The sequence below is a fragment of the Eleutherodactylus coqui genome, chromosome 1, assembly GCF_035609145.1.
Source record: "Eleutherodactylus coqui strain aEleCoq1 chromosome 1, aEleCoq1.hap1, whole genome shotgun sequence".
Taxonomy (NCBI): Eukaryota; Metazoa; Chordata; class Amphibia; order Anura; family Eleutherodactylidae; genus Eleutherodactylus; species Eleutherodactylus coqui.
Window position 1 is genome coordinate 432,000,403 of NC_089837.1, and position 10,634 is coordinate 432,011,036.

The 10,634-nt window shown below is 43.4% G+C and overlaps 1 protein-coding gene across 2 annotated transcripts in view; it reads right to left on the reverse strand.

The window, feature by feature from the left end:
• ERICH6B (glutamate rich 6B) overlaps window positions 1-4,557 on the reverse strand; it is a 209,361-nt gene extending 204,804 nt beyond the window's left edge. For both annotated transcript variants that reach the window (XM_066582023.1, XM_066582030.1), the window contains exon 1: window positions 4,485-4,557. The gene's annotated coding sequence lies outside the window, so the exon portion shown is untranslated. The remainder of the gene's footprint in view (window positions 1-4,484) is intronic.
• Window positions 4,558-10,634: the final 6,077 nt, after the last annotated feature.

A 10,634-nucleotide genomic window follows, 5' to 3' on the forward strand; every position in this document is an offset into this window, starting at 1 on the left:
TGGACCCATTAATTGTGAGATGATTCTGGGGACGCCAGAAACGTGCCTCTCTCCTAATCCAACAGCAGTCGGCTGCGATACACCTGGATCAGGTGCTCGGCCTGTGGCCACACCCTGACTTGGGCCTCCGCATCCTCGCCCGCGTCCACGTCCTCTAGGCCTACCCCTACCCCTCAGCATGGTGTATTACGAGTAGAGCAGAAACAGAACGCTGTAATTAAATGTGCTGCTTATTGGCCTGTGGTTGGAGGCTGACTTCCCTTACGGAACGCACAGCAGAGGCAGGAAACAATTTTGCGCACGGCTGTAGTGAGACATAGGTTTGTATGACTAGGCTAGTGGAATTCACAGCGCAGAAGCAGTCAAGTGGCCAAAGGCCAGTAGTAGGCCTTAAGTGTTTTGATTCTATTTTTTTAAATGCTGAGCTGATACAGCAGATAGATACTGTAGGCAGCGTATAATATTATGTATACTGTTTCCCTCTGGCGGGATGGCGGCGGTGATGTAACGGAGACAGCAGAGCCAGGAAACAATTTTGCGCAAGCCTGCTGTAATGCTTAGCTGCGTATTAATTAGGACTACTACCCCCAACAGACAGATACTGTAGGCAGCGTATAATATTATGTATACTGTTTCCCTCTGGCGGGATGACGGCGGTGATGTAACGGAGACAGCAGAGCCAGGAAACAATTTTGCGCAAGCCTGCTGTAACGCCTAGCTGCGTATTAATTAGGACTACTACCCCCAGCAGACACGCAGTAAACTGTACACGGTCACAGGCAGCCCAAATATAGTATTTTTCCCCAATTTTTTTGAAAAAGCCCACTGCTTATATAGCCTGTATATTTCTTTCCCTGCCTCACCAGTACTGGCCCTATACTCTGTACAATGACTGCAGACTGAGGACGCAATGCTCTGCACGCCCTATATAAAAAATAAAAAAAATAGTGCAACACTGCTAAAAGCAGCCTCAACAGTACTGCACACGGTCAGATGTGGCCCTAAGAAGGACCGTTGGGGTTCTTCAAGCTTAAAATAACACCTAACGCTCTCCCTATAGCAGCAGCATCAGCAGCACTGTCCCTGATCTCTGTCAGAATGCATCTGTGGCGAGCCACGGGCGGGGCAGATTTAAATACTCGGGTGTCACCTGATCTCCCCAGCCACTCACTGCAGGGGGTTGGTATAGGGCTGGAACATCACAGGAGGAAGTTGTAATGCCTTCCATGTCTTTCTATTGGCCAGAAAAGCGCTCAAATGTCTCAGAGATGAAAGTGAAAGTAACCCGAACATCGCGTGGTGCTCGTCTCGAGTAACGAGCATCTCGAACACCCTAATACTCGAACGAGTATCAAGTTTGGACGAGTACGCTCGCTCATCTCTATTAATTATGCAGCATAAATGACATACTACATTTTTTTCTGCGGGTCGGTACGGTTACAACGATACCAAAATTCTTATATTTATTTTAGGTTTTTCCACTTTTCCAGAATAAAACCTAAACTCACTGCATTCAAAGTGCTATAACTTTTTTATTTTTTCATGGACGGAGCTCTTTGAGGGCTTATTTTTTGCGAGATGAGCTGTAGTTTTTATTGGTACCATTTTGGGGTACACACGTTTTTTGGGAGGCAAAATGCTAAAAATTAGCATTTTGCTTCAGTTTTTTAGCATTTTTTTAAACGCTTTTTGCCGTGCAGGATAAAAAGCATGTTCAATTTATTGTACACGTCGTTACGGACGTGTTGATACCAAATATGTGTGATTTTTAATTTTTAAAAACTTTTTATGCTAATATGAGAAAAAGCATTAAAAAAAGTTTTTTTTAACATTTTTTTTACATTTTTATTTATTGTACTTTATTTTTCTCTTCCTTTTACACAATCTGTGTCCCTCTGAGGGACTTACACAGCAGGACTGCAGATCGCTACGATAAGGCATGGCAGGACTTCTCTCCTGCCATGCCTTATCGCTTTACTATAGCGATCGCAGGCTAGGGCAATACAGGACGCCGGTATCTGGCCATAGAAACCAGCTGGGCTCTCGCGATGTTATCGCGGCAGGGAAGGGGTTAACAGCGGGGGGGGGGGGTCGCATCTCCGATGCCCCTCGCTGTCGCAGTGGGACGCCGGCTACTAGTGAAAGCCGGCTCCCGCAGCGGGATAGCGCGAGATCTGCTACAATCTCGCGCTATCCCTAAGACTGTAAGGGTACTTAATTTTGCGGGAAGTACCCCGCTCCCATGACGTACCCTTACGTCAGGGGGCGGGAAGGGGTTATCATTATCAATCAACATAGGAAAAGTAAAAAGCTAGTTTATAGACATTGGCGCAGACTTACTAATCCTGTCTAACAGTTAGGATACATTCAGAAGAGTGCGAAACTTGTGTGAGTTGTGTGTGTTGCGAGACGCACAAAACTCACACGGACATGAACACCATTCTCTTGAATGGAGTCATACGCATGAGCAATGCTGCGAGTGGAGAAATCGCCACATGTCTTGTTTTTTCACGTTCCTCGGAACGCTTCGCCTATTGTTTTCAGTGGGACCTTAAAGACATTGCATGACATTTGCATGCTGTGCGATGTGCATGCGAGTACGATGGGATGTTTCCCATTAAAATCAATAGGAAACTTTTTTGATCCTCTGTCACGCATGCAACAAGCAGCGGAGGATTGGATTTTCACAGAAGCGATGCGAGGCATTTTTTCATGAAAAACACCTCGCATTCGCTCATAAAGCAAGCATTGGCAAGCGCTATATCGGGCTCACCCGTGTGAATGTAGCCCTAGAAGGGTTTTCCAGTAATTAAGAAAAAATACATGCTCGCCTGCTCCAGTGGAATCTCATCCAATACTGGAGTCCTGGTATCCTTTGCTTCGGTGGGCAGTCAAGTGCCATACATTTTGTAACTGTTCAGCCAATCACAGATATCAGCATTAATCAGCACGAACGAGAATCTATTTTTTTCTAATTTGTCGTTTATTTTCTGCATGCAGAAATCTGATTGACAGATCGGCCTGGGTAAACAGGAAGCCAATCGTCTATGGATGACTGCCTGTTTACTGTGAATGGAGGCGGGTGGGCTGGAACACAATCAGCGATACTTGTTGCTGTGTAAAAGCATAGGAATAATTATCGCTGGGACAGCCTGTGGGGCATTTGTGCCTGACAAGTCATCCCATGTAAATGGCCCTTAGGCTACATTGAGACTTTTTATAGTTCTAGCTGAAGTTCATAAAATGGTAGTTTCCCGTAGACCAATGTGCAGGGTCCGTGTACAGTATATCACACCACACATGCACAAGTGTCCGTGTTTTGTCTGATAGGAGTTGTGCTCAGGTTACTGAGGTGCTACTCATATATGGCTTTATATAGCCCTAATCTTGCATTATCCAGAAAAGAAAAGAAATTCCAGTGCTTCAGGCGTATGCAAGGGAGATAAGAACAGAGGGCCAAATAAGTAAAGGGCACATCAATGGGGGGTTCAGGGATAACCTGAAACCCCCTTTAACATCCAGGTCCACCAATCGGAATAATTAACAATACACTTTGAAAGGTCCACCTCATAGAGAATACACAATATATTATAGATAAATGTACAGGTACAGGTATGACGCGTTTCAGAGAGCACTTATAAACTACTTCATCAAGCAGTCACCCAGCTTTGACTACACCTGGAGTGCTGGAATGTATTTTCTTTTCCGGTTATTGCCTTTATGACCAAGTTATTATATCCTCCTGGGCCATTGCATTGACACTCTCCTTTTTGGATGTCCTGTGTGGCAAGGCGTTTGTTGGCGTACCCGCAGTGTTTGCGGGCGCAGGAGGATTCCAGGTGTGATGGTCTGTCTCCGACAAGAGGTTCCACCAGGTGAGTCTTATATTTTCCTGGTCTTTTTATCCATCTTCCTGGAGCCCTGTGCTTTTCTAATTGTTAACCTTGCATTACATCACAGGTATATAAGGACAGCCATGTATCCTTAGCTTGCAATGTCTATGTAAAAAATGGGTACTTGTGGGCTATCTGTCACCACTTTTTATCCCACCTGAATAATATTATAAATAGTTATGTTTTAGAGAAATAAAAAGAATTTAAGAAATAAATAAATATATATATATTTTTTTTTTACATATATGTATTGGTGAAGCATTTGTGAAATTAATTTAAAAAGTGGTGACAGATAACCCAGAAGTACAAAAAAATATTACAGACAAATTAGTGATTTTTATGGCTGTGCCATGCATGTAATTGCTGCATTGGCCATGACATGTTCCCACTGACAAGTCTCTTCCTGTAACTATTTGTAAGCGGGTGAACAGATTGTTCTAAGCTAGTTGTAAGCCAGTTCCAAATAATCATAAAAGGTAAATCTGCACAGTGTCTTGTTCATAACCATACCCATTAGCGGCTCCGCCGTCACCCTACAAATGCTCTCATTTGATGCACAGTAATGGAATATGAACAGTAAATCACTTTCACCTGAGTTGACTCTCGTCAGTATTCTTGGACTCCGCACCCTTCCTCTGCTGGTAGAAGTTTTCTTTAAGGCTTATTATCCAAGTGTGTTCTGGCTTCTCAGCTAGTGTTGTGTGTGCTGTCCCCATGGCAACCAAGGCACTCTCCAGATTACTGTGTCGTTCTATGGCAGAGCTGTCTGTCTAGCAGTAACGCCACACAATGCTGTTAACTCTTGAGTTTGCTTCTATGCAGTGAAAGAATATTCAAGTATTTCTTATTGTAACGTCAGATCACCTAGAAAATAGGATTTACAATGGTTGCAGAGCTGAAATGATTTTAAAGGGGTTATCAAGTTTATAAAGAAAATTAATTGAAACACCATATGTGGCTTCAGCTTGTAATGTACAGTACTATGTATAGCAGAGCTGCACATAATATACAATATTCGACTTATCGCATAACATGCCTTGTATGAGATTACAGAGCAAAATCACATGCAATAAGCACATTGCGATTTAATGCAACTCTATAAGAAAACATTGCACACAATACTGCAGTAATACAATCTCATCCGTGCGATAATAGTACGCAATTTATATCCCTAGAGGTCCGCGCTTGGGGGACATTCACACACATCCTGAAGATTTTCACAGCATTTTACGGTACAAGCAATATGGATGGGATATCTAGACCCTACAGAAAAAAAACCCATATAAAATAGGGTGGCTTCAGACGACTTTAGCGCAACATATTTTTCACACGCGCAAAAAAATAGGACCTGCACTATTTTCCTGTGTATTGGCACACCAAGGGCCCCATAGAAGTCTATGAGAGGTACATAAAACACAGGAACATGTGCGAAACACTGCACAATTCCGTAAAAAAGAGAACACATCTGGACCTTATTAGGCTATATAGCCTTTTAAATCGGGGTGAGGGGTGTCATGTACGCATATGAACTGGGTCTGCGTGCGCAAAAATGTACAATACAATGCGCCAATATACAGGCAAATCAACTAGTTCACTGCGCAAACTCATTACGCTGTATTTGCTTATGCAGTCACCTGAAGCCACCCTAGATTACCTGTGCTACGCATTTTAAATCTGCAGCTCGTCAATTTATGCTGGGGATTTGCACTGTAGATTTCATCCTTTCAAATGTGGGAGTGAAAACCGTGGCGAATCTGCAGCAAAATTCACAACAAAATCCCCATTTGGTGAAGATTTATTTGCTTATTGGTGTGTTTTAGATCCATTATGCGGGATTTTAATGGTGTCATTTCAACTATCGGAATTGTCGCGCATTAATAGTACGTGCAAGAAAAGATAGAACTTGCCCCATCTTTCTCGTACATAGTTAATATTACGTGCGAAAAAGTTTGGGCAGGACCTATCCTCCTGCTTTTTTTTAAACTCATGCAATGGCACAGAACTTGAATAGTCCGAAAAAAACCTCTGGTTCATGAGCTAATACACTCCATAGCAGCAAATGTATTAGCACATACACTCGTGTTTTTGCCCGCACTGTGATTTTTTTCTGCAGTGGTCCGACATGTCTGAAATATCCTAAAAGTTAAAGGGGCCCGAATAAAAATAAAAGTGTGGAATTTACTTACAGCCATTATGGCAGTGTAGAATGCCCCAGAGTGAAGGGCACCAAGGTTATTAAAAGGAGCACGCCTCTTAATAACCTTGGCGCATGTTGCTCCTGTTCTGTGTGCCAGACAGAAATCTATGCCAGCTACGAATTTATGTAGATTTCAGCTATAATTTATGCAAGTTTCTTTTCTAAATTATAGTAAATCCGATGGACTTGTAAGGTCCTGCTCCTTTTTTGTCAAGTCCTACCCATTATTCGAATATTGGTGAACGGGTTGCAAAAAAGGCCAAAAGTCGCAAATCACTTTTGTAAATTTCCCCCAAAGCGTTTCATTTTGAGTGATAGTAGCCTGTTTTGCATTAGTATTCATTTTTAGGCTTCCTACCCTTGTGGTAGCTCCTCATGTTGTAGCATTTCTGCTGTGGAATATCTGCTGTCAAAATGAGCACGTGTGGATCTAGACACAGTTATTGGTGTGGATTAACCAGATATTACACGAATTAATTTGCAGGTGTGAAGTCCATGATGGAAATCCACAGACTACATTGACATGCTGCAGATTTAGGGCTCCTTCAGACAACCGTATACACAATTTTGCACGCTTTAGCACAATGTATTTGCGCGCATATCAATGCATGGTACTGTACCTTTTGCAAATGCAGGACATGTTCACATGCGCACCTGACACCCCACCCACCATAATTTAAAAGGCTTTTTTGCCTTATCAGATCCAGATGAATTCTTCTTTTTCATTAAATTGCTCAGCGTATTGCACATTTGTGCACCTCCCATAGACTTCTATGGGGTACTTGGTGCACAATTAGGGCTTAGTCAGAAAGGCGTTTTTTCGCGCGATTTGCGCATGCATCCGGCGATTTTATAAAACCATTGCTTTGCAATGGTATCGGACACATGAGCGCTTTTGATGCGCTCGTCCGATAAATTATAGAACAGAAATCGCAGATCGCACCTATCTGCGATCTGCGATTCCTGTTCTCTTCTCTATATGCACTCAAATCATTCTGTAACAGCTGTGACAGAGAAGAATGATGTTTGCCCATTGAATTCAATGGAGCCGGCAATACAGCCGGCTCCATTGAAAGCAATGGGCTGCCGGCGAGCGCGGGATGAATTGTCGGGAAGGGCTTAAATATATAAGCCCTTCCCTGCAATTCATCCAGAAAATGTGTAAAAATAAAAAAAATATATATACTCACCTTGTCCCGGCAGACGGAGTTCAGCGCGGCCAGCCGGCAGTTCTCCTGAACTGCTCTCTGTAGTATACAGCAGCCGGGGATTTAAAATCCCCGCCTGCTGAATGGTCAGGCTGTGACCAATCAGAGGCAGTTCATTCAGAGGCAGCTCTCACTCACACCCATTCATGAATTCATGAATGGGTGAGGGAGTGCTGCCTCTAATTGGCTCAGCGCAGGGACCAATCAGGGGCAGCTCTCACTCACACCCATTCATGAATTCATGAATGGGTGTGATTGAGAGCTGCCTCTGATTGGTCAGGCTGTGACCAATCAGAGGCAGTTCATTCAGCAGGCGGGGACAACCGTATACACAATTTTGCACGCTTTAGCACAATGTATTTGCGCGCATATCAATGCATGGTACTGTACCTTTTGCAAATGCAGGACATGTTCACATGCGCACGTGACACCCCACCCACCATAATTTAAAAGGCTTTTTTGCCTTATCAGATCCAGATGAATTCTTCTTTTTCATTAAATTGCTCAGCGTATTGCACATTTGTGCACCTCCCATAGACTTCTATGGGGTACTTGGTGCACAATTAGGGCTTAGTCAGAAAGGCGTTTTTTCGCACGATTTGCGCATGCATCCGGCGATTTTATAAAACCATTGCTTTGCAATGGTATCGGACACATGAGCGCTTTTGATGCGCTCGTCCGATAAATTATAGAACAGAAATCGCAGATCGCACCTATCTGCGATCTGCGATTCCTGTTCTCTTCTCTATATGCGCTCAAATCATTCTGTAACAGCTGTGGCAGAGAAGAATGATGTTTGCCCATTGAATTCAATGGAGCCGGCAATACAGCCGGCTCCATTGAAAGCAATGGGCTGCCGGCGAGCGCGGGATGAATTGTCGGGAAGGGCTTAAATATATAAGCCCTTCCCTGCAATTCATCCAGAAATGTGTAAAAATAAAAAAAATATATATACTCACCTTGTCCCGGCAGACGGAGTTCAGCGCGGCCGGCTGGCAGTTCTCCTGAACTGCTCTCTGTAGTATACAGCAGCCGGGGATTTAAAATCCCCGCCTGCTGAATGGTCAGGCTGTGACCAATCAGAGGCAGTTCATTCAGAGGCAGCTCTCACTCACACCCATTCATGAATTCATGAATGGGTGAGGGAGTGCTGCCTCTGATTGGCTCAGCGCAGGGACCAATCAGGGGCAGCTCTCACTCACACCCATTCATGAATTCATGAATGGGTGTGATTGAGAGCCTCCTCTGATTGGTCAGGCTGTGACCAATCAGAGGCAGTTCATTCAGCAGGCGGGGATTTTAAATCCCTGGCTGCTGAATACTACAGAGAGCAGTTCAGGAGAACTGCCGGCCGGCCGCGCTGAACTCCGTCTGCCGGGACAAGGTGAGTATATATATTTTTTTTATTTTTACACATTTCTGGATGAATTGCAGGGAAGGGCTTATATATTTAAGCCCTTCTCGACAATTCATCGTGAGATCGCCCGCAGCGCATTACTTTCAATGGAGCCGGCTCCATTAAATTCAATGCGCTGGACAGCTCCGGCCCGTTTCTATTGAAACGCGGCTAGGAGCAGTTTTTTCGGGCGATTTTTTGGCCCCGGTCACGCGATTTGCGGATGCGCATCCATCATGCGATCCGCAAATCGCGGCAAAAAACGCCCGTGTGACTAAGGCCTTAGAGAGCATGCCCTATTTTTTTCCACACATGCAAAATGCACATGCAAAACATATTTAATGGGTTCTCATCTCTGCACAAAATATACGTGAATTTGGTCGTCTGAGGGAGCCCTTAGGCTGGTTTCAGACGAACATATTTTAGTTCCATATTTGCGAAGCATAATATGGAGCTAATATAAATCTACGTATCTATACACATGCCCATATTTTTCACAGGTGGTTTTTTTTGCATTTCTGCCTTTCTCTATTGGGAAAATATGGATCAGTATTTGCCCAGTAGAAAATAAAAACCATACTGAGGCAGATACTGGTGACATGCTCTTATAATGTCATATCTAATACGCATCTGTATTATGGACATATTTAAATATGCTCGTCTGAAACCAGACTAAGGGCTTATTCACAGGAGCGTTTATTGGCCGCCGTTTTCACGGCCGGACTATATACGCTACCATCTGAGCTGCCTTCCCTCAGATGGTAGCGTATATCGGCCGGCTGTGAAAACAGCAGCCGATATATGCTCCTGTGAATAAGCCCCTAAAGTCAACACTACAGGTTAATTCACGTTGCCGTTTTTTCTCCGGTGTGCATGAGACGTCTTGAAATCTTAACAACACGACCGGTGCTACACAACACAGCGGATTTTCTACAGCCATTTCAGTTGAAGAAAATTTGCAGCACATTTTTTTATTTTTTAATCCCTTTTCTGTGATTGACCTCGAATGACAGATTAAAGACATTTTGCTAAACACTCATATACATCCATATAGACATATTTATAGAGATTTGTAGAATTCTGCTTGGAAGCGGTATGGCATGAGGACTTTTCACAAAATGTAGAACATGTAAAAATGAAAGCTGTTATCATCGTAGCTGCAGGTCTTTCAGTGCCACGCTAGAGGAGGTCCATTACCCAGAGAAACAGCGGCTGGCTGATCTAACTAAAAGTTTATGTGGTGAGACAAATTCTCTTAATTGATTTTCTTACACAGACCTCTGAACTGTACGAGGATTGAGCAAAATTAGTGTTATCAATTATTTGAAAGGCATGACGGTAACAATTGTGGTATATTACCAAGATTTAAAGCAAAAGTCACACATATCCAGCTAGCTTTTTCAAAGTCATTTGCTTATGTTCCCATAATGCTATATAAAGGAGAACCACTAGTACGTAACACTTGTGCCACGTAAACTAGAAATACATAAATATTAATCTTAAGATTCAAATCATACATATACTATACTAATCTTGTTCTGGCCGAATTACCAAACAGAATTGTCTAAAAATTGTCCAAAAGTTTGATGATTATTGTCAGGCATGCGGATGCAGATCCACCTTGCCACATCCCGGTTTGGCTCTGGGCTAACCATGGTGGCAGCAGCTGGAGAACCCCAATATTTATGTTTAACCCCTCCAAGTGGGGTTCCAGCTTTGCTACTGGGTCTCCAGGCCAATGCACACAAAGATAAATTGGAATCAAGACTGGTAGCAGGGAAACACAAAGGAGCGACAAGCAGCAGCTTAGCAATATCCAGGATACAGAACCAAAGTCCAGAAGCACAAAGGTCAGGACAGTCAAATACAGGCAGAAGGTCAGAACCAGGAACACAAACAAGGGTTTTTACAAAACTGGCAGGAATGTGACCAAATTGCTT